Raw genomic sequence first — 24479 nt, forward strand, 5'->3', positions numbered from 1 at the left:
CTGTATTGTCCACGTAGTTTGGCCCTTTGGTCATTTTAGGGTCCCCTAAATGGCATTTTTCCAAGGGAGCATGGCACCCCCATCAGCAGCCATCCATCTGCTCCAAGCAAACGGTTGGCCTCCGGCAGATCTGCCACACGGCTGACAAACCACCTGCCCCACGGATTGGCATTGGACTCAGACACAGGAAAACTTTGCTCTTCTTGTAGCATCGGTCTTCACCTGGTCAAGGCCAAGGCAAGAGGTAGCTCTGAGCCCTCCTTCCTGAGGCCTGGTCTTGTGGGTCCACAGGTAGAGCAGGAGGTGAGATGGGGCAAAGCTGGGGGCTGTTAATATTCAATGGTGTGGTCTCTGTGTGGGTCCCTTAACTCTGGTGGGAGAGAGCAAGGTGCTGACCATAGCTGCAAGACCATAGCCTCCCATTAAATTATACAAGTGGTTGAGCCATTTAGTCCCTCTCTCCTCCCATTAACCTACTTCTGTCTTCCTGCTGTTCATTTCACCCATTCTTTTGTAGATTCATCTCAGAATTTACCTTTCACCTGTCCTTCTAGCCATCCCTGCATTCATCCATCCCTCCTATCATCCATCCTTCCATGCATGCACACATCCACCCATGCTTGTGTCCATCTATCCATCCATGCATTCACACATCCATTCATTTCTGCATACATGCATCTATGTGTGTATATATCCATCCACCCATCCATCCATCCATCCATCCATCCATCCATCCATCCATCCTTCCATCTTTCCATCCCTGATATTATTCATACATCCCTGCAACCAACTGTAACCTAGTTCCTGCCTTCTACCATTCAAGCCCTGTCCTGGTAGATGAGAGAAATCCTATGGAACACTGTTGCAGACTTGGGTACCTATACACACAAATTGTTATGGGAGCCCAGAGAAAGGGACTAATCGTGCCTTTGGAGGTCTGGGAAGGTTTCTCAGAGGAGATGTTGAAAGAAGGTTTTGAAGGAGGAGTAGGAATTTGCTAGGTGTTTTGGAGAGTTGGGGGTAGGTGTAGTTCAGGGTTAGGAAAGGAAGAAGGGACTTCCAGGCGGAGTGAGCAGCAGTAAGTTTGGGCCAAGCATGTCAGTGGGGGGTGTGGGCCCCCATGAGTTCAGTTTGACTTGGATCTGTGCACATTGTGAGGACCTGAAGGGCTTAGAAAGACAAGTGGGGCTCAGATGATCAAAGGCCTGTGTGCCCGCAGAGAGAAGCCAGGGGACCCACTGAGGCAAGAGAGAGACACATCTATGTATGGGCTCAGTCTGACAGCAAATGAGAGGGCAGTTTGGAGGGAACAAGGCTGAAGGCTAGCGGACCAGCCGGGATCCTGTTTGCAGCAAGCTGACAGGCAACAGTAAGGCTCAGCCCGGGCAGGGACAGGCAGGGGCCACAGAGGAGGAGAGGCACGGGTGACTTGGGACACATGGGATGATGGAGAAACAATGGGGTGGGGGGAACCGGAGCGAAGTCTGTGATCTGGGTGTGGGCTACGTAGGGTGCTGTGTTTGTGAGGCCTCAGGAGGCTCTGTCCTCATGGCCCTCGCTCCATAGTGTACATGTAATCCGTTTCAGTTTAAAAATAGAGCAGGAAACATCAACATAGAAGGTCAAGTCTCTCGTCTGGGTCTCATCCAGGGCACTGAGGTACCTCTCGGGATTTTTCTTGCAAATTGAGAGCTGGTTTCTCTCATCCAGAGCAGCTTTGCTTTGTTTGGAAGGAAGAAGAAGATGATGGTGATCTAAGTTTTGAGCTAGGCCTCAGACCACGGGGGAGCTTGGCTCCTAGCGCTCACACTCACTGCCCTTGACCAAACTCTTCCTTTATTTCGTGGATTTTAAGGCACCCTTTATCTTTTCTATTTTAAGGGCTCCGAAACCAGGATGCGTCATAACAAAACGTGCCATAATTCACTAAGCGAAATGGTCAAATAATGGTGCTGTTATAACCCGAGGAGTCTTAATTCAAGAAATAGGGGGGTGTGTGCCCTGGTGTCCTGTCTGTACATTTTTCATGTGATCCTCACAGCATCGTATGAGGTATCAGCTGCTATTAGTGGTTTCCCAGATGAGGAAGTGAGGCCCGAAGGAGGGAGGTCACATGCTCACGGTGACAGAGCCAGTCAGAGGCAGACTCGGGATTTTAAGGCATCTTGGTTCAAGGCAGGAGGGAGCCTGGGTCCAGCGTGGTGGCTTTTCCTTCCCACACCCTGAGGGAACCGGGTCTCCCAGTCTACCATCTTTCCATGCGGCCTTTCCTCCTCTTGGCCCTAAACCCTGGGATTCTTTTCCCTCTCCCAGGAGGGCTCCAGCTCTGACATCTGTGGTGACCCCCACCCCCGGCCCCCACCCCCAGAGAGGAGAGGGATGGAATGAGATCTCAGGGGAAGTGGGGGCAGAAATTCTGAGCCCAGCTGGTTTCCCTCACATAATGCAGATTTGCTTAAATGGGAATTAGGATTAGTGCTGGATTTTACCTCTCCTGGCAGACTGGTAATAAACTAATCTCTTCTCAGGCTGCAGCAAAGCAGAATTCCATCGAAGACGGGAGACAGCTTCAGGCTCAGGAGTGCAAAGCCTGGAAAGTAATTTTATTATTGACAGGCCCTGCCTACACCGCCTGACACGCAGCCCGCAGCTCCTTCCCGACTCGGCGGCAGCCTTTAATTTCGTTAATGTGTGACATTCACCCGGGCTGCGTGGCTGATGGGCACGCTTGACATTAAAACGTGTTCCTCGTGGTCCCCAGAGCTCATAAAAGCTCATTATCAGTTCCGAGCCCGTAAGTGTAGTTCCTGGCTCAGGTGGGCCCGAGTTCCTCAGACGTGTCCCCGGGGACTGGAGCGGTGGCCGTCCACGGGAGCCAAGAAACAAATGCCTCCCCTTTGTCCAGGGGCCTTGGCCTTCCAGGCCACTGGGAGGTGACCAGCAAAGCAACTCGGCAAGCAGAAGAACCCCGGGTTCAGATTTACATCCGAGGAGAGGGGCTCCTTCAGTCCTGCTATTTGGGGGGAACTGATCTAATATTTGGGGGGAGCGGTTTATCAGAATCTATTCAAATGTGGAATGTGCAGAGCCTGGGCCCCGCCGTCCCACGTTCAGGCATCCGGGCTGGGGACTGGCGTGAACATTCCCACACGGCGATGTAAGCAAGAAGGGAGTCATTGCCGCCAGGCTGTAACGGCTGGAGATGGAAATATCTGAAATATCCAGCGTCTCGAAGCGGGGAGAAGTACATAAAGGGAGGCCACACCTTCCAAGGGGCAGAAGACTCGGGAAGATCTCTATGTTCTCAGGTCCGTGGGGAGCCACGATAGCGCTGCCAGCTGGGGACGTAGGCCAAGTGTGGTGAGATCCCACCCACTTGTGTAGAGAGTCACCCTGTCTGCGTGGGGTGGGGGGGGGGGACACAGGCCCGTGCTCACACACATATGCACACACCTAAGCCGTTACACAGAATGAAGCCTAGAGGGTCGTATGACAAAGATTTTGCCATGGTTCTGTCGACCCCATGGATGGATAGGAAAGAACTTTCACTTTTCTAGTGACAATATGCGCGTATCTCCATGTCCTTATCCATGTGGCCATGCCTCTGTCTATGGCTGGATATGTCTATGTGTAGGTGTGTGTACCCTGGATCCCTTGCGTTGTAGCCTTGCTCTGATCCAGGATGCAGGAGGGCCCCTGGGTTGACTCTGCCTGAGAGGATTTTGGAGGCAGAGATAGCCAAATGGGGTCAAGGCCTGTTCCTCGTCAGTTTGCAGGGAGTTCTGAGAAGCTCTCTGAGGCCCGGTGTGCGTTGAGCTGGGATCTGAAGACTTGGAACTCATTGCTCTGGAGCGTGCACCTCTCCCCCCTGTGGAGTCGGCGCTGGCGCCAGGTTTGACCTCCTGTGGACCTGACGTCTACTCCTGGCTCTGCCCCTCGTCGGCTTTACAGCCTCGGGCAGGTTATTTAACTCCTCTGGGTTCACGGCCTTCATGCCCAAAGCTGGGGTACGGTCTCCTGGGATTGTTGACATCATCGTCTGAGACGAGGTGAAACTGGACCAGGGCTTCGACCGTGTGGGCGGTCCTTGAGGGCGGGAGGCTGGGAGATTTGGGGGTCAGGGGACGTGGCTGTCCTGTCTCCACTGTCAGCTCTGATCTTTGCTTCCTCAGCCGCGCTTGGGAACAAGCCAGTGCCCCAGGCCTGGCCTCAGCCTCGGCTGGCGGGTATGTGGCCTGGTCTGGGCACATCTGATCCTTCTCCCGTGACCTGGGGGCCCTCTGTCCAGTGGGCAGAGAGGAAATGGGCTTCTGGCTCCTGCTCTCTGAGCCGGAGTTATTTTGTTCGCTACCAAAGCCTCAGCATCTTATTATTTATCTCCTGGTGACTACCAGATCTTGAAAGTACCCGTCTGCCCCCAAAGCCTGAATTCATTAAACAATGATTAATTCTCCTTCACATTTTCAAAATTACTCATAAAGCCTTTTTTTTTTTTTTTCCTGCCTGAGGAAAATGGAGTTTCCACAACGAGTTGTTAATGTTCTAGCCGGAAGCAAACAAATGTGATGTGATATTGTGATTAGCGTGCGTGATGTCATCACATGCACATTGTACAGGCTCCTGGGCTGAATCTAGAAGCCTGAAAATATGTTCCAGTCGGTGGTCTCTGGGGCCGACACTCTGGAAGCCTCTGCGGGGCTGGGTGCTTGCTTCTGTCTTTCTGTGCTGTGGAGACGGAAGGAGTGAGCAGGAACCCAGGGGGTGGGTGCGTGCCTGAACTGAGGGGGCCCCCAGTAGCCACATGCCCCACTAGCTGTTGCCTTTTTTAAATTTACATTCCTCTTCTCCTTCTAGAGTTTTTCCTGAAGCCATCAGAAAGAGACCTCAAGAGAATCCTGCCCCTCCTGGAAGGAAGACACCAGTTGGAAGAGGTATGGCTGGGCAACATGGCAATATGGCGGCATCTTATTCAAATAAGAGTGTGATTGTCTCTCCTCTTCTCTTCCCACTCAACAAACCCTCCATTGCCAAGTGAAAGAGCTTTCAGCTGGTGCCAGGGTGCAAGGCAAGCAGAGGGCAGCTTCCCTCTTGTCCCCACCCCTAGACATTTGTTGGGGTGCATAGCTGAGGCGTGAAGAGAAGTGGGGTCTCATCAAGGCTGGTGGCTGCCTGATAAGGAGGCTGCCCATCGTGGTTGCTCCTCAGGGTCGGCCCAGGAAGTGAGAGTAGAAGCAGGAGAGGCAGTGAGCTCTCCAAGGGAAGACAGAGCACTTCCTCCCGCCCCCCTCCCACAACCACCATGACCTTGGGATTGTGAGAAGAAAAGACCTTTCTAGAATGACTCTCCCATTCCCACCATCCATCTCAGGGCCCTCTTTTGGATAAAGTTCACATTCCAGGATGGAAATGAGGATGGAAAAGTCTTGGTTTGTTGGGTTCTGGGAGCTTCTTGGGCTGCCCACAACCCCAGGACAGGTGATGGGTTTCATGGCCTCATGGAAGGTTCCTGAATGAAGAGCCAGGATGTTTGTCCTCTGGCCCAGTCAGTACCATCATTGTGCCTCAAGAGGCCTTATAAGCCATTTCTCTCATGGGGAGTCATGTCCTTACTAGTAGAATGGGGAGCAGTGACTTGAATCTCCGTTCCAGGCCTCATGGCCTCAGTTTCTGAGGTTCTCAGACCAGGGCTGAGCCAGAGGAAGTGATGGGTATGGTGAGGTAGCAGGGAAGCAGAGTGGGTGGGGGCTTGGGGAAGGCTGTGGAGAGGAAGGGTATTTGGAAGCTTCGAGGAGATGTGACTGCCAGCCTTGGTCAAAGGAAGCCTCAGACCCTCGGTGGAAAGACCAGAGTCTGAGGTGCAGATGGCCTGAGTTCGAGGCCCGGCTGATGGAAGCGTCAGATCAACCAACACCGATTGAGGGCTTCTGCGCGCCAGGTGCGGTGCTTAGCATGAGCCCTGTATGGTCCATTCAGCCCCTTAACGGCCCTGTGGTCTTGGCACTAAAAGCATCTCCATCTTAGAGAGGAGAGAACTGCTCCTCAGAGACGTTAAGTGACTGCTCAAGGTCACACAATGGCGAAGATTTGAAGCCCAGGCCAAACCACGCTACAATTCTTGTGTGTTTTCCTTTGAGTGACTCTGATTAACAAAGTCCTTTAAGCCAAATCACCTCTTGCAATGACATTTCTTGAAAGGACATAAAAATGATTTGTCTCCTTATCCTAGAGCTTTTGCTTTTAAACTTTGGGCTCATCGTGGCGTCCCTGCAGGTCCTGGTTTTCTGATCTCCAAAATGGGAGCACGCCCATGGGGATGTTCTGGGGAGAAGATGAGATGAGGGAGGTTCAGACCCACCTGCCCACCCCAAGGCTGCTGCTGAGAGAGTTGAGTGGGGTGTACACACTGTGGGGTGCTGCGCCCAGCCAGGTGAGGGCATTTGCAGCCCCAGCTGCCTCTGGTGCCGTGGCTGGTTGGCGCTCCGCTGCTTTCCTGGACACCGATGTGATCCTCCCCTGGCCTCTGGGCTCATCCTTTCACTTTTGGAGGGTGCTGCCGGCCGGCTCGGATGTTCCAGGCCGGAATCCAAGGCACGGCAGCTGGCTCCCAGGCACAGATAGCGCAAGGCCAGGCTGGGCCCCGGGTAGACCGTGGCCGAGGAGTGTGAGGCTCATGTTGGAGCAGCTCGCCACCCCCCTCCCGCCAGCTGCCTGGGCCAGAATCTCAACTGTAAGCCTCCTGGCAGCCCGCCCTGCTCCCCACAGGAAGCCACTGGCTTATCGCAGAGCCAGGATCCCGCACGCTTTTCTTAATCAGGAGAAGGCGCTGAAGCGAGTCAGAAAGAGCTTAACTTCCCCAGGACTTTTCTGCTAGGGATGTTCCTCCATCAAGGAGCCACAGGCCTCCATGTACAAGATGCAAGAATCTCTTTAAGTACAGAGAAAAGCAGCGAGGGTGCTTTTGTCCATGGTTTACCTTCAGGAAGGTTGCAAGGGAGCACAGGGGTTCAGCCTCGCACCCCCCCTCCTTGTTAGCTAGGGAACAGATACACGTAGAGTCCCTGGGAGAGCGCAAAGATGACCGTATGCAGGAGGCAGACAGCATGTGCTGTCGTGGCAAATGTCTGCTGGGGTTTGGGGGCCAGTCTGGTGGAGACTGGCTCCCAGCTCTGCTCTTCACTAGCTATTTGACCCCGGGTGAGCGACTTTGGTGTCCAGAGTCTCGGTTTTCTCATCTATCAAATGGGCAGATAGCACGCGCCTCCCTGGTGGCCGTAAGGCTGAGGAACCTGCTGGCGAGGCCCTCCCGCTTGCTTTGAACAACGGAAGCCCCCTGGGATAACGTGGCCTCCCAAGGTGACCTCCTTGAGGAGGCTCGGGCTCTTGGGATGACGAGTCCGGTGTTTGTGACCAAACAGTGAGGTTACCCTGGAGACACATACCTCTTTCGGCGCGTGGTCTAAAAAAGGGCCGAGAGCGGGGCCTGGGTTGTGTCCGCTCTCTGTTCTGACACTCCGGGGTGTGAGGCCCCCGGGTGTGAACTGTTTTTCCTGAGGTTTTATCCCGTGGTTTACACTTCTCTCTGATGACATTTACTGGACCCTTTCTGTAGATAAGCGCTGATCCCCCCCCACATCCCCCAAGAGGCATGTATTAATAAGCTCTTTATAGGTGAGGATAGCTGGGATTCAGAGAAGTTGTAAATGATTCCAGGTTTCGTGTCCAAAAAGCAGTCACATCCAGACCTAAACACAGGGCTTCGGTCCCAAGGACTGTGTTTGCTGCAGCACCCTGCAGCACCCTGCGGCACCCCACAGTGCCCTCAAAGGCATCTCGTGTGGCAGGCACCCTTCTAGACCTACAAGTTCTACAGCCATACTCCGCAGCACCACGGTGGCTTCCCAAGTTGCCAGTGACAGCACCTGTACAACCTCTGTGACTCCCCACAGCACCCACAGAGGTACCCACAGCATCCACAAGGCACCCTGCAGGACTCACAGCATCACCCTGTGACATGGTGGCACTCCTCCTGCATTCTCCAAGCAGCATTGCATGGAATTCAGAGCTCAGGGAGAGAGGGGCATCTCCTGACGGTTTTAATCTCCACAGCCAGCCCTGTGTGGCAGGCCGAGCGAGCCCATGAAAGCAGTTTCCAGGAAGCATGGGGATCTTCCTCCTACTGAGATCTGACAGCAAGAAGCAGGTGGTGGGGAGATCCTGTACCCGGGTTCCAGTCTACCTACTTTTTCTTTTGTTGCCCATGCTTTCAGTGTCACACCTAAAAATCCATTGTCAAATCTGAGGTCATAAAGATTTACTCCTTTGTTTTTCTTCGAGGAGTTTTATGGTTTTAGCTCTCATATTTAGGTCAGTGATCCATTTTGAGTTGATTTTTGTATATGGTGTGAGGTAGGGACCCAACTTTGTTCTTTGGCCTACGATTATCCAGTTATCCCAGCACCATGTGTTGAAAGCGCTATTCTCTTCCCATTGGGTAGTCTCGACACTCTTATTGAAAATCAGTTTGCCGTAATAGGTATAAGTTGTGTCTGGGATCTCAGTTCTATTCCCTTGGTCTGTGGGTCTATCCTTAAGCCTATACTGGGCCGTCTTGATTACTCTGGCTTTATGTGTAACTCTGCAGCTCCCTGGTGATTCTAATGTACATCCTACTGTCCCTGGATTTTAAGAGGAAAATGAAGCACAGTTAGGGAGGCCAGTTGGGAGGCTGCCAGAATGATCTAGGGCAGTGCAGAATGGAGAGGATATACAGCTCTGAAGCAAAGCAGTGGTTATCAGGGTAAAGATCATGATGGAATGGAGAGAAGGAGTGAGGGAGATGTTCTTCTGCTCCTTCCCAGTCCCGGGAAGACTGGAGATGCCAAAGGTGAGAGTGGAAGCCAATGGCCTAGCTGAGCGAGATTAACCTCCTACCCACCCCGGGATGATTTGGAGGAATACCCTGGTCCTTGTCACAGCTCAGTTCCACTGCGTGACCTTGGGTGGGTTGCTTGACCTCTCTAAGCCTCTGTGAGGTGGGTCAGTATCCTTCACTGGTCAGCTCTGCCAACACCGGGAGGGGCCGAAAGGCAACTAACTGAGTTCTTGGCAGAAGATCGACCGCACAGGACCTGCCAAGTGGTCGTCAGTTCCTGCTCTCCTGTCTCTGTGGACGCGGGGCGTGGGGCTTCCATTGCAGCCTATGCTGCTTGGGGCTGCCCCGGGCTGCCTGCGACGGGTTCAAGTGTCATATTCCGCTGAGCTGAATTGTATTTTCTTGTACCCTCCGTGTGCTTGTCCCAGATCTGCTTTGCGGCCCGCAGGAAGCAGCATCACCCTTTTCCCTCCAGGCTGCTAACCCGCATCCCCATGTCACCTGCTCTCCCCTTTGCTGCTGGAAGGTCATTCTCTACCTCCCTTTGAGGATGCTGGTCTTGGAGCACTCCTGACTTCTCTGGACCCTCCTCAGGATGGGGGACGGGGGGACTCTGGCCTGAACTGGGCACGTTCATCATTCAGCCCTCAGAGCCAAGGCCAGAGCTCTGGCTGTGTTCTGACCCCAGTCAAGGTGAGGGGGACCAGCACCTCCCTCCATCCAGACCTTTGACTTCTGGTCGTGCAACCAACGTGACACTGGGTCCAGTGATTCCCACATCCTGGTTGGGTTCAGGCTCCCATCTTTTCACCGGCCAGGTAGAAAAGAGATTCACTCTTGATATATAGATATATCTATAGATATATATAATTTTCTGTCTAGTATTTATAAATCAGGGGGCAGTTGAATGCAGGAGGGAGAGCATAGCTTTGGCACCAGATGGACTTCAGGGCTGTCGTTTGGCTACTCATTAGCTTGCGTGAATGAACTCCATTTGCTCTCCTGTTACACGAAGACAGTAGTTGCAGTTGCAGGCTTCGTGGTCAAGATTAAATGAGATGATGGATATCAGGTGTGTAGCCCACCACCCGGGAAGGAGGCGACATTCCAGAAAGGGTGGGTATCATTTCCTGTACCATCTGAACCCCACCATTCATTTCTCTGCAGCTCTGACAGATGGGGTGCAGGCTGTGAGTTTCGGGCCAGGATGGGGCTCCAGCCCCAGGGCCTCCTCTCCCTCCTGGCTCCCCCGTCACTCTCTGGCTGGGACTCATGTGTGAGGGGACAGGCTGACAGGTTCTCACCACCCCAGTTTCCTGCTCACTCAGCCCAAAGTCTGCCAGAACCTTCTGGCCTCAGGCCAGCCCTGTGTCCATATGTAACTCATGACAGCAACCTGGTCTTTTTCTGCCCTCTTGGATACTTTCCATCCCAAACCTTTTCCTTCCTTTCTTTTTCAAGTGTTTTAAATTTATACAAGGAGGTTCATCCTAGGGCCGGATGCAACCTTGTCCCTGGTAGGAGGCAAAGCCAGTAGAGCTTTTCCCTGGGAGATGTTCCATTTCCCTGACACGGCTGACCATGAGAGCAAGGCCAGACAGACCCATTTGTTCTGGGGAGTGACTACTCCTGGACATCATGGGGAGATACTAAGTCCTTATCTAGAGATGGAGCAAATCATTACTTTTCTGTTCACACAGAAAAACTGAGCAGAACATGACCTTAAGAGGCTTTATTATTATTACATTTTTAAAATAATGACATATATTCACATTGTGAATCACAGCTGAAGAACTTTCAAATAGCCAGGGGTGGCAGAGAGAGAGGGAGTAGGAACACCATTTTCAGAGGCGTGTCAGCAACAGAGAGGCACCTGTATGCTCCAGGTCACACAGCAATGGTATGCCAGAGATGGGACGGGTCTGTCATTGTCCCCACCCTGGTCTGGTGATCATTCTGCGGTGCCCAGCAGCTTCTTTTATTAGCCAAAAATGTGAAACAATATATTGTAATTAACAGCCTAAAAAGAAAGGAAAAAGCCCAAATCACCCTGCTGTTCCATTAGCTGGGGTGGTGTAATGACCTGTCCGGAGCTGCCGCCGTGAGAAGAAACAAATGACGTCACCCCTTGTGCTTTGGGGGTCCCTGCAGGGTCTCCCTCCTTGGGGTATGGGCGGGGTTATATTAGGATAGAAAGGCACTGTGGGATGAAGGGAGATGGTGCCTTGGACTCTGAAGCCTTTCTCTCTTTCTTTTTTTTAAAAGACTTTATTTTCTAGAGCACTTTTAGGTTCACAGTAAAATTGAGGGAAAATGCAGAGAGTTCTCACATTCTCCCTGTCTTTGCTCACCGACAGTCTCCGCACCGCTGACAACCACACCATCGTGCTGCCTGTGACAACCACACATCAGTGCAGCCGCATGGACACACTATTATCACCCAAAGCCTGTGGTTTGTATCCGGGTTCACTGCTGGTGGTGCGCCTTTCTTCTGTGGGTTTGGGCCAACGTATAATGACACGTCTCCACCACGATCGTGTCCAACAGAATAGTTCGACTGCCCTACAAATCCTCGGTGCTCTGCCAATTCATCCTTCCCTCCCCACTAAGCTACTGATCTTTTTTACTGTCTCCATAGTTTTGCCTTTTCCAGAGTGTCCTATAGTTGGAATCATACAGTTTGCAGCCTTTTCAAACTGGCTTTTTTCACTTAGAAATATGCATTTAAGGGGCGCCTGGGTGGCTCAGTCAGTTAAGTGTCCGACTCTTGATTTCAGCTCAGGTCATGATCTCAGGGTCCTGAGATATCTCCACCCCGCCCCCCACCCCATGCTCAGCAGGGAGTCTGAGCGCAATTCTCTCCCTCCAACCTTCCCTCATTCTGGGTTACTTACTTGTGTGCACATGCTCTTGTTCAAATAAATAAATAAATAAATAAATAAATAAATAAATAAATCTTTAAAAAATATCTTAAAATATGCCTTTAAGCTCTCCCCACGTCTTCTCATGACTTGATCACTCATTTTCACCCCATTTTTAAAAGTTTGGTAAAAAACACATAACATAAAATGTACTGTTTTAACCATTTTTAATTGTACTGTTCTGTGGTATTAAATACACTCATATTGTTGTGTGGCCATCCCCACCATCCATCCCCTTAACTCTTTTCATCTAGTAAAACTTAAACTCTATGCCCATTAAACACCAACTCCCTATTCCCCTTTTCTCCCAGCCTCTGGCAACCCCCCTTCTTCTTTCTGTCTCTATGATTTTGCCCCTGAATCACTTATATAAATGCAATCATACAGTATTTGTGTTTTGGGGTTATTTTGTGTGTGTGGTGAGTATGCGTGTGTGCACACCCATGTGTGTATCACTGGCTTATTTCACTTTGCATAATACCCTCCATGTTCGTCCATGCTGTAGCAGGTGTCAGAACTTTCTTTTTAATGCTGGATAATATTTTAGTAATATCTGGATGTACCACAGTTTATTTATCCACTTACCTATTGAAGGACATCTTGGTTGCATCCAAGTTCTGGCAGTGAAGAATAAAGCTGCTCCAAATATCTGTACTTAGGTTTTGATCTGTAGGTTTCTTTTCTTTGTCTGAATTTGGTATTAGGCTACTGCTGGCTTCATAGAATGAATTAGAATGCACATTCCCTCTGCTTGTATTTTCTGGAAGAGATTTTTGAGAATAGGTATACTTCCTTCCATCCTTATATGTTCGGTAGAAGTCACTAGTAAATCTGGCCTGTGTTCTGCTTTGAGAGGTTGTTCGTTATTGATTCAATTTATTTAATAGATACAGGCCTATTTTAGGTTGTCTGTTCTTGTATGAGTTTCAGCAGGTTGTGTCTTTCCAGGACTTGATCTATTTCATCTAAGTTATCAAATTTATGGACCTGGAATTAGTAATTGTATTCTTTTCTTATCCTTCTAATGTTCACGGGAACTATGGCGATGTCCCCTCTTTCATTTTTGATATTAGTAATTTGTGTCTTCTCTCTTTCTTAGTCAGCCTGGCTGGAGGCTCGTCAATTTTATCAGTCTTCTCAAAGAAGCAGGGATCCCTGGGTGGCGCAGCGGTTTGGCGCCTGCCTTTGGCCCAGGGTGCGATCCTGGAGACCTGGGATCGAATCCCACGTCGGGCTCCCAGTGCATGGAGCCTGCTTCTCCCTCTGCCTGTGTCTCTGCCTCTCTCTCTCTCTGTGTGTGACTATCATAAAAAAAAAAGTGGGGGGGTGGAATCTTAAGTGAGGAGTATTGAGACAAACTAGAAACCATTAGAGGGAGAATGGCCCTACCCAGTACATGTAATAATGTTTAAAAAGAAAAAAAAAAAAAAAAAAAAAGAAGCAGCTCTTGGTTTGGTTGATTTTCTCTAGTGATTTCCTGTTCTATGGATCCTATGATTTGAGTGTAGATGTATCACCATCTGAGGGATCATGAGGGTAAATCCCTTCTGTTCTCTGATTCTTAGTTTTTGCATCTACAGAATGGGTGTGGTGACGACAATATCTGGCCCAGAGTTAGTTTGAAGGCAAACATCAAATGTGAACCCACAACCAATGATTCAACAAATACATGTTCAGCCACTGTCATGTACCAGGTACTTCTCTGCATGCTGAGAATATCGTAGTGAACGAAAGAGCAAAGTCTCTGCCCTCATGGTGCTTATCTTCTATTTGTAGAGAGAGAGAGAGAGAGAGAGACCAAACAAATAAATTAAAAGTCAGACAGTATGAGGTGCAGGAGGTGGTAGGGAGTGCCCAGGGGTTTGCTGTTTTGGATAAGGGGTACTTAGAAGGCCTTCCTGATTGATGTCATTTGAGCAGAGACCTGAATGCAATGAAGCCTTGAGTTTTGTCTGGGTGAAAAGCCTTCTGGTGAAAGGAACAGCAAAAGTCAGGGCCATAAGGCAGGGAAGTGGCTGACATGTTGGATTACCAGGGAGGAGGCCAGTGTGCTAGAGGGAGGGTGGCGTGGAAGCAGAGTGGCTGCCAACCAGGGTGAGGGTTTTGGATTTTGATTCTAAGTGTGATGGGAAGCCAATATGCATGGAAGAGATGGGATGAAATTTACATAATACCAAGATCACTCTGGGTGCTGGATGGAGTCCCCTATCAGGGACAGGGAGGCCAGAGTGGAGGCCAATATTAGAATCCAGGCACAAGACAAAGTGATCTGGAAAGACAAAATAGTTTCGGCGGTGCTGAGAAGCCCACACATTCATGATCTATTTTGAAAGTACTGCTGACAGAGTCACTGATGGGTTGCATAGGGTGGGGGAGGAGTCAAGGCTGACCATTGAGTTTGTGCCTGTATATGGGAGCCTTGGTGGCTAGGCTTTGGTGGAGGGGGAAGGGAACATACTGAGTTCTGTTTGGAGGCCTTTTAAGTTGAGACATTTATTAGCCATCCAAATGGCAGTGGCAAGAATGAAGATGGAGGTACAAACCTGGAGTTCACGGGTGAGGTCACAGCTGGAAAGACAAATTTGGAAGCCATAGCTTATAGGGAGTATTTTAAACCCCAGGCTTTAATGAAATCATCTAGGGAGTGAGTATAAATGGAGAAGATGATGGGGGATCCAGGGTCTTTGGGGACCTGGAGAAAGTACCCACTGGTAGCTATCTGGAGCTGCCCAGTAGGCAGCCCATCCTGGACACCAAGGCAGATGGATCTTATTTTCACAGTGTCCTGGGAGCTGTTGAGTGGCATGGAATGAGGAAGAGACGGCAGCTCCAAGAGTCAGCCCTGGACATAATGCCTGCTCTGAAGGAAAGCACTGTAGAGCTGCTGGTGCCTGACTTAAAATATAGCAGATGCAGCAGGGTACTTGACACTCAAGGAAGATGATTTTTTTGGTACCTGCCTGCTGTTTACAACAAAATTATTTTTGGTAGTAATGATGAAGTAAAATCAATTCTCCTAATGGCCAGAAAAGAAACACAGAGAGTGAAACTCTCCTTTTAGAGAACTTCATATATATAACCAGGCCCCTTGACAAAAAAAATATTACAGCACAAAGAAATGAAAAAGGAATGGGTTCACACTTCTTAATCACATTAATGGATATTTTGAAAAAAGGAAGAAATACTCAAGGAAAATTCTAAAAAAGTGAACTCCCAAACACAGCTTGGACAATGACCTGTGTAGACAAGGCAGTGCTGGAGATAATCCAATTTCTTTGTCTTCATCCTTGCAATCATTACACTATCATTGCTTAGTTCAAACCTACTGTTTACCTGGAATAGTATCTAGTGGCAAAGGGGCTGGAGATGGAAACTCCAGAGATTCTGAATGAAATGAACGTGCTTAGCAGAATTGGCTTGCATTGGGTCTGGCTGTATGAGTAATGTTCTTTGAAATAACTTCCGTGTAAACACAATGTCTATTAGACTTTAAGTAATGAAGGTGTGCTCATTTGAAGTTTACATACATATTATTAAAACTCACCTAAGATATTGATGAAAGATAGTGAAGGTGACACAAACAAATGGAAAGATATACCATGCTCATGGATTGGTAGAATTAATATTGTTAAAATATCCATACTATCCAAGGCCGTCTACAGATTTAATGCATTCTCTATCAAAATACCAGTAGTATTTTTCACAGAACTAGAACAAATAATCCTGAAATTTGTATGGAACCACAAAAGACCCTGAATGGGCCAAAGCAGTCTTAAGAAAAAACAAAGCTGGAGTTATTACAATCACAGATTTCAAGATATACTTAAAAGTGGTAATCAAAAAAGTATGCTACTGGCACAGAAATAGACAAATAGATAAATGGAAAAGAATAGAGTCCAAAAATAAACCCACACTCATATGGCCAATTAATCTATGACAAAGGAGGCAAGAACATACAATGGGGAAAGACAGTCTCTTCAACAATGCTGTTGGGAAAACTGGACAGCTATATGCAAAAGAATGAGACTGGACCACTTTGTTATGCCACACACAAAAATAGACTCAAAATGGATTAAAGACCTAAACATGAGACCTGAAATCATAAAACTCTTAGAAGAAAACATAGGCAGTAATCTCTCTGATATTGGCCTCAGCAACTTTTTTTATGGATGTGTCTCCTCAGGCAGAGGAAATAAAAACAAAAACAAACTATTGAGACTACACAAAAATGTAAAGCTTTTGCACAGCAAAGAAAACCATCAATAAAATGACAAGGCAAACTACTGAATGAAAAAAGATTTTACAAACCGTATATGTGATAAGGGGTTAATATCAAAAATACATAAGGAATCTATAAAAGCAAACGCCAGAAAAACAAATATTCTGATTTTTTTTTAATTTTTTAAAAAATTTTTATTTATTTATGATAGTCACAGAGAGAGAGAGAGATTGGCAGAGACATAGGTAGAGGGAGAAGCAGGCTCCATGCACCAGGAGCCCGACGTGGGATTTAATCCCGGGTCTCCAGGATCGCGCCCTGGGCCAAAGGCAGGCGCCAAACCACTGCGCCACCCAGGGATCCCAAATATTCTGATTTTTAAATATGCGCAGAGGACCTAAATAGGCATTTCTCCAAAAGATGACATACAGAGGGCCAATGGACACATGAAAAGATACTCAACATCACTCATCATCAGGGAAATGCAAATCAAAACCAGAGTGAGGTATCCCCTCACAACCAATCAAAACGGCTAGTATCAGAAAGAAAAGAAATAACTAGTGTTGTGAGGATGTGAAGAAAAAGGAAACCCTGGTGCACTGTTGGTGGGAAGGCAAACTGGTGTAGTCACTGTGGAAAACAGTGTGGTGGTTCCTCAGAAAATTATTAATAGAAATACCATGATACCATGTGATCCAGTAATTCCACTACTGGATATTTGCCCAAAGAATGCAAAAACACTAATTTGAGAAGATATTTGCACCCCTGTGTTCGATGGCCTAGATACGGAAGCAACCCAAGTGTCTACTGACATGAATGGATAAAGATGCGGTGTAGGTCTGTAATGCAATATTACTCAGCCATAAAGAAGAATGAGATCTTGCCTCCTGCAACAACACGGATGGACCTAGAGGGTATCATGCTAAGTGAGAGAAGTCAGAGAAAAGCAAACACCACATGATCTCTCTTACATGAGGAATCGAAAAACAAAACAAACGAATGAACAAGTAAACAAAAACAGAAACAGACTCATGAAGATGGAAAACAAACTAGAGCTTGCTGGGCGGGGGTTGGGGGGAGGTATGGGCAAAATAGGTGGAGGGGATTAAGAGGTACAGACTTCCAGTTACAAAATAAATAAGTTGCAGGGATGAAAAGTAATTTGTGAAATTTCTTAGGAAAGAAAGGAACTCAGCAGTGACTATGGCAATTGTTTAGAACCTCAAAGACCTTTTTCAAGGCAGAATGATTTATCACTGACGTTGTTTAGAATTGTCAGCATTTGGTCAGTTTTATGTTTGCTTTTAAATACCCCACAGACAGTTCATCCCCTATTATCTACACCTTGCACCAACTGCTCCCGCTGCCCCATCCTTGGACACCAATAGGGAGCTGTGCCCGAGAGGGTGTTGCTGGGGAGGGGGGCCCAAGGGGACAGAATGTTCTCAGAAGATCCTGCGGACCAGATGCTGTGGCAGGTCCTGCTGTATGACCAGGGAGTATTGGGGTGGGTGCAGGGGGAATAGGGGCAGACAGGCCTTCTCGGTGTCCAATACAGGCTGAGGCAGGAGGCGGGGCAGTACCTGAGCCGGTAGGTGTTTGGCTCATCCGGGTTCTGAGAACCGGCTGTGTACAGTGTCTAGCATTCCAGACAGCTCCATCCTTTATGGTGACAGTTTGCCCTGGTGGCTGTGAGGCTGCATCCCTCCTGGGGACACCTCCAGCCCTGCTCCTTGGGATCCCCGCCCTCCTTCCCTCCCTCCTTCTCCGTCTGTTTCTCTTCCACGGAGCAATCTGTGGAGGCAGCGGTTCTAATGAAAAATCTCATAAATACCAAGAGATAAAAATCCAGGGCTTTTGGTTTTTATTTCTGCTGAGACTCCCTGGAGAGCCTTTTAGGTAGGAAATGTCCCTTTGGAGCTGAGATTTTTCTCCCAGACTTCAAAGACAGGGCTTCTTAGGAATACAACATCTGTTTAAACTGAACTTGAACGGAGAAGCAAGTGTGTCCCCTGAGAGAGGGCCAGGGGAGAGCAGAGGGTGCGGAGTCTGTCCCCGGGTGCTGCACTGTGTCTCCGCGCTGGGTAAATGCAGAGGGCTGGGGACTGGGGTGGGGGGCTCACACCAGATGCTGGGCTTTGTGCTGTCTGCTGTCCAAATGCCACCCAGGCCTGTGGCTGCAGGGACCTCCCCACCCAGGAGAGGCAGCCCAGAGCCCTGGGGCAGGCGAGGGGCTCCCCTAGCCTGGGAAGTCCTGTGGCCCTCAGAAGCCCTCCCACCCTCCTTCCCTCCCCTCTTCACCGCCCCCTTTCTCTCACCCTCCGTCATTCACTAAACATCCTGGCAGGTACAGAGATGAAAAATCCACCCCCCCCCCCAACTGGTTCAATGAACTTGAAATCTGATAGAACCACCTGATAACTCCCAAAGATGAGAAAAGTCGAGCACTTGGTGTGCGTGCACACACTGTTATGTTAAGACAATAAAACAACGTTACAGGGCTTGGGAAGTGGGGGAAGAGAAATCATTCAGTCCCCCTCTCTTGGGACAAGAGGCCCATTTGTTTCCTGCTTTTGTTCCCGCTCGGGCACATGGTCAGCAGAGGTGCTTTCAGAAATCGGGGTCTGTTGGGCTTCCTGCTTTTTCACACCCCCCCCCCCAACCGGTTCACCATCGCCCCACTGCATAACAGCTCTGGGGACCCCTCCCTGGGCAACCCTGGGTCGGGGCCCCTCACTGGCTGTGGACAGGCACCTGGCTTCTACTGGAAGGGGTCACTAGGCCTAGCAAATAAAGCGGCAGGCCAGGCGCCTGGGTGGCTCACTGGTTGAACATCTGCTTTTGGCTCAGGGTGTGACCCCAGGGTCCTGGGATCGAGTCCTGCATCAGGCTCCCCGCAGGGGATCGAGTCTTGCGTCCAGGCTCCCCGCAGGGAGCCTGCTTCTATTCCCTCTGCCTGTGTCTCTGCCTGTATCTCTGCATCTCTCATGAATAAATAAATAAAATCTTAAAAAAAAAAAAAAGGCAGCAGACTGCCTAGTTAATTTGAACTTTGCATAGATAACAAAGGATTTTTTGGTTTAAGTATGTCCTAAAAATATTAGTCCCATGTCGTATTTGGCACATGAGCGAAGAAAAAAATTACTTGTTGCTTATGTGAAATTCAAACTTAACTGAACATCCCATGCTTTATCCGCTAACTCTGTACCCGGAGTGTCTTTGTGTGTATGCAGTCAGTGCTGCTTTATTTAACAGAGAGAAAACTATCTGGCTGATAGGGGTTCATCCTCATTTCCTGGAAAAGAAATGTGCATCTCCCCCTTCTCTGGATCAGGCCTCCCGGACAACCCTGGCCTCCATGGCTCTGTGGCTTAGCACGCTAGAAGCACAAGGAACCCAGCAGGATAGTTGATGCTAAGAACATCCCTTCTCCAGCCTCCTTCTGGAAGCTTCCAATGACTGCAGCTGATCCGTTTGGTCTCTGTTCGGGGGGGCAGGAGAGGAGGGTGGGAGGTGTGAATTAGCACTCCCTCTGGGGCCCGTGGAGCTGCTTCTGATGGAGCCCACCAGCGTCTTCAGCAGTGATGAATATAAGCGCATCCTTCTTGCCCCGTCTGAGGAGGCAGGCACAGGTTTGAGGGCGTCGATCCAGGGCTGCAGACCCACAGAGGCTTCTGACATCTTTCTTTCCATCAATGAACTGGTTTTTTTATTCAAGGTGGCTTAAGGGTGATAAAAAATATGGGTCTAAATGGCAGACAGTAAGATAGAAAGTGATCGGCTGCAGAGTGGAAAGACCGTTGCCTTGCGGTTAAATGGATTTTCTGTTTAACTGAGGGTTAAGTAGAAAACTCGTTCGGATTCAACCTCTGTTGTTACAAATCTTTCTAAAATGTATTAGCCTGCTCCCTGGTTTTCCTAAGTGCACCATAATGACCATAATTGAATCTCCTTGCTGGCAGAGCATCCTGTGGGGCGTCGGGATGCACCGTCGTAAATGTCAGCCCTCCGCGAGCCGCCGGTACTTGGGCTTCAGAGCAGGGGCCCTTCACCCTCCCTGCGGTCTCCTTCTCCCTTCCCGGCCACCGGGGCTGCGTGGGGCCCAGGACGTCCCTGGTTCACGGGTGTGGCACTTGAGGTCCGCCCGGTGAAGGACCGGGTCCCAGCCACTCCAGCCAGTGGAGGAGCGGGGCCTGGAGCCAGCAGAAGTGGCTGCGACGAGCTGGCCCAGATTGGATTCCCAGTCTGCAGGAAGACCGTTAAGCTTCATGAGCCTCAGTTTCTTTATCTGTGAACTGGGCATACTAACCTTTCCTGACAGAGCTGCTGTTGAGATTAAGTGAGGTAATGACGTGGGTGGGCTGTACCCCTGCGCCCTCTTTTACATGCATATATATATTTTTAATGGCACTCACAGGGGCACCTGGGTGGCTCAGTCGGTTGGGCGACTGACTCTTAATTGCCTTGGGTCGTGGGATCAAGCCTCATGTCGGGCCCCGTGCTCAGCAAGGAGTCTGCTGTCCTCTGCTCCTTCCCCGCTTGCCCATGCTCTCCCTCTCCCAAATAAATAAATAAATAAATAAATAAATAAATAAATAAATAAAATCTTTAGTAAAAAAATGCCACACACAGGCCCCTCCTCCCAAAATAACAAACGTACCCTGATCCTGAGACCTCGCACCCAGCCTCTTTCTACTTTGCTGACCTCTCTCCTCTGAGGACTAGTTGTTTTGTGTATAGACCCCAGGGCCGATATGTGTGGTGTGACTCCTGACTCCACTCCCGTTCCCCGTGAGACTGTATTTCTGAGACTCAGTCTTCCCATCTATAAAGTGGGGGTGGTCATAAGAATGGGGGTAATAGTAACAATAATAGTAACCTGCCTCCTAAGGCTGCCGTGAAGATCAAAAGAGCTCATCCGCTGGCAAGTGCTACGCAGAGGCTGGCCATTGTCATTCTGGGAGTGGGCTGAGTGAGTCCAGGTTAACCAAGTGTTCCTGGATTTGGTGCATATCCTGAGCATGGCAGCGGGATTGGGCTTCGGGCCTCAGTTTCCTGTTGGTGCCACACAAGTTAGCATTGTTAGCTGAGGAAGGAGAGCTGCCCCCCGCCCCACCCCATATAGTGAGCCTGCTTCCTGCCATGGTCTGGCTGTGTACCCTTCCCTGCGTGCTTGGGACAAGACGCTGAGAGGGATCTGTGGGTAATTTATGAGGGGTGCTGGCTGCCGAATGGGTGACGTCTACCCTGATAGGGACCAGGGGATACTGGCTCTCGAATAGCCTATATGTCTGGGACCTTCTGTGTCCCCCTCCATATGTCATACATTTCTAGCATTTCAAGGAGGCATTTATCTTCTCCTTAGCAAGAGAACCACTTGGAACACAGAGACCTGTCTGTGTGTGACCTCTGGACCCTCCACGGGCATTCAGGTGTTTGGGTGGGGGGAGAGGGGGATACTTGGTCAAACCCAAGCCTGGCAAATGAGGCCACCTGTCCTGGCCTCCGCGCTGCTGGTTCAGCAGCTCCCCAGGTCTTGTAGGCAAACCTACTTCAGCTCTGGAGTGACCAGCGCCACTCCTGTTGAGCCTTCTGCTTGCTCTCCCTGTCACCCACTTTTGGACACCCTCTGGAACTGTTTCAGGGCGGGGGTGGGGTGCAACTAAATAAATAGTCACCCAGCTATTCTAGGACGGGAACAACAGCCTGTGTGCAAAGCCCCTGGGTAGCCTGGTTTATTTATGCATTTATCTTTAATGGGAAGGCTAAGAGAACTTGCGTGGTTTGTGAATATTTACAGGCACATTACCTACCAGGGAGGAAATGAATTCGTTCTCTCTCCTCTCCCACTGTTAACAGATCTCGCTGTGGTTCCTGCCGCCTGCCTCCCACAACCCCTCCTCTTTCTTTCTTGCACCTCCTTCTAATCTTTCCACCAGCTCCAGAAGAGGTGGCTGGTAAAGGTATCAGTGTAACTCACCATATGCATTTATTGAGCACCTACTACATTCCAGCCCCAGATCAGTGCTGGAGGTGAGCCCTATGTCCCTCCGCGGAGGGGGCGTGTGGTGCTCTGCTGGAGGAACCAGTGGCTTGGAGACCTGCATGGGCTGGGGAGTGGTGCATGATGGGCTGGCTGTAGGACTCTGGGGAAGGCTGCGTAGAAGGGCCACCACCAGTCCTGAGCCTTGAAGGATTTTTTTCTCCCCTTGCAGAAAGAGGAGTCCAGGCAGAGGGAGGGGTACAAAGCCCAGGATGTATGAACCAGGGGACTTCCTGGGGGCAGGGAGTCTTCTGGTGGGTTAGAGCAGAGTGCTGTGGAAGGAAGAGGAGGAGGAGGAGGAGCTAGAAATGTGAGTTGGGCCATATCATTGCTCGGTGAGGTAGGGAGGGGGCGAGGAGGGTATCAAAGACAGAAGACATGGTCCAGGGTTGCCCAGTTTCGGTAGCTAGCCGGGCTCACAAGCCTCCTGTTGTAAGGGACCAAGATGGCAAATAATGACCTCCTCCAGAGAGAGAGGACTTTCTCCCTCACTTCCCCTTCACTTGAGGCCGGGAGGAGCAAACACAAGGCAGATGCAGCCTCCCCAGCGTCCCTTTGTCATGGCAGACGTCACCTTCATTGGATCACAGAACCAAGCAGGGTGCTCACTACCTGTAACTACCTGTAAACCAGCCCTCAGAGGGGAAGTGGGGGCCTGGCAGTGGATGGCCCGGCCTCCTGGTCGCCTCGGGGCCGGATTTGTGATGAAGAAGTCACGTCTTCTGTCTGGGCCTCGGTTTTCTCCCCTGTGAAATGGGGAGAGGGATGGCCCACTTGATCTCTGAGGAGGTTTTCAGTGCCAGCCACCCAGCATTTGCAGTCCACTCTCGCATTACATCTCCTATGAATCCACCAGGAACGTATTCCTGGGAATATACTGGTGGGCCAGAGACCTTCCCCTCGATCCTGGTCTGAGCTGACAGTCCTGCATCTGTGGTCCTCAGAATCTTGACTGTGGAGGTCAGTTTGACCAAGGGCAGGGCTGGCTTTGCCTGTCCCAAAGAGATGGCAGTGGCTCCCTGTCCAGTGCCCAGAGGGCATGGGGGACCCTTAGGACATCGGTCTTGGTCCCTGGTCACACACACCAGACATCCTTGTGGGGGTCAGCCAGGCGCTGTCAGGTCCAGTCTGTGCAGGGAGAGGCTCAGCCCAAACTCCAGGTCCTGCTGAGCCAAGGGAGGACCTGGTCTGGTCCTTAGGGGCCTTGTGATGGCCACTGAGTGACTATGTCTGCCCTGGAAGGATTGGCCCCTGGGCTCTTCTCAGCAGAGAGAAGCCTCCTTTGTGCTCACTTTGCTTCTAGCCTGGCGTCGTGTTCCTCCTCAGCCGCCCTCCCCCGCCCCACCTCAGTTTCTCTGTTGGCTCTGTCCTCAGTTTACCCCAGCTCATGTGAAGGAGGCCAGTCCTTTAACCTGCCCAAGATTCTGAAATGGGGTCAGAGACAGTATAGAAATTTCAGAACTGTCTAGAGCCTCCCCAGGCCTGGCTGTCCTCACATGCTAAGAAAAGCACTGTGTCCTTTCTGTTTTCAGCGAGGGCTCCTCTTTGACCTGCTATGCGCAGGAGGGAGAAGGCAGGCCAGCCGGGTCAGATCTTGAGGAGGCATAATGGGGGGCAGTGACCTTCCTAGGCTGGGAGCCTTCGGGATCAGGGCTGTGGCTAAAATTAGTCCCCCTGGGGAGTGAATGGAGCACACCACTGTGGCCTTGCTAAGACCCAGATCACCTTTGACTGCTTCTTACGGCCCACGATGCCTCCTTGCTCACCTTCTCATGCACCTGCTTACCCACAGACCTCCTTGCCCTCCTGCTCATACCCACGGACTCCTGCACACGCCCATCCGTGCAACACTTTTACACCCCTACACATACCTCTCCTATACATCCACCCCCATTCCCACTTAACACTCACATGTCCTCCCTGCCTCTCCCCACTACACACACACACACACACACACACACACACACACAGGTGCTGCAACCAGACTTTTGGATGGTCTTGCTTGTTGCTCAGCTCCAGGCCTACAGAACTCTGGATTAGCTGAGGCCCCTTTACTCAGGTGCTGAGCTCAGCAAGGGCTCCAGGGAGAGCGGGGAGGTTGAGTCAGGGAATAATCTTGGGCCTTGTGCAAATGCCGTCTGAAGCTGGGTGTTTTCCTGACTCTTTCTGTTCCATTCATCCATCCATCCACCCATTCATTCATTCATTCATTCATTCCAGTACATATTGATAGCAGCAAACCGGGCATGATTCAAGGTTTGTTATGGAGAAAAATGACATGACATGAATTCCTTTTGGAACCAGAAGCTCTGGAATCCAGTTTCTGCCAAGTGGCAAGCTGTGTGGCCTTGGTCAGGTCATGTCATCCTGAGCTTCAACTTTCCTACTTGTAAAATGGGGATCACAATGCTTCACTCTCAGGCA

The 24479-nt window shown here is 50.1% G+C and overlaps 1 protein-coding gene across 3 annotated transcripts in view; it reads left to right on the forward strand.

Annotated features, from left to right (window-relative positions):
- Positions 1–24479, forward strand: part of TSPAN18 (tetraspanin 18) — a 186010-nt gene that overhangs the window by 27395 nt on the left and 134136 nt on the right. For all 3 annotated transcript variants that reach the window (XM_072790522.1, XM_072790524.1, XM_072790523.1), the window contains exon 2: positions 4855–4931. The gene's annotated coding sequence lies outside the window, so the exon portion shown is untranslated. The remainder of the gene's footprint in view (positions 1–4854; positions 4932–24479) is intronic.

This window comes from Canis lupus, chromosome 21 (assembly GCF_048164855.1).
Source record: "Canis lupus baileyi chromosome 21, mCanLup2.hap1, whole genome shotgun sequence".
Lineage (NCBI taxonomy): Eukaryota > Metazoa > Chordata > Mammalia > Carnivora > Canidae > Canis > Canis lupus.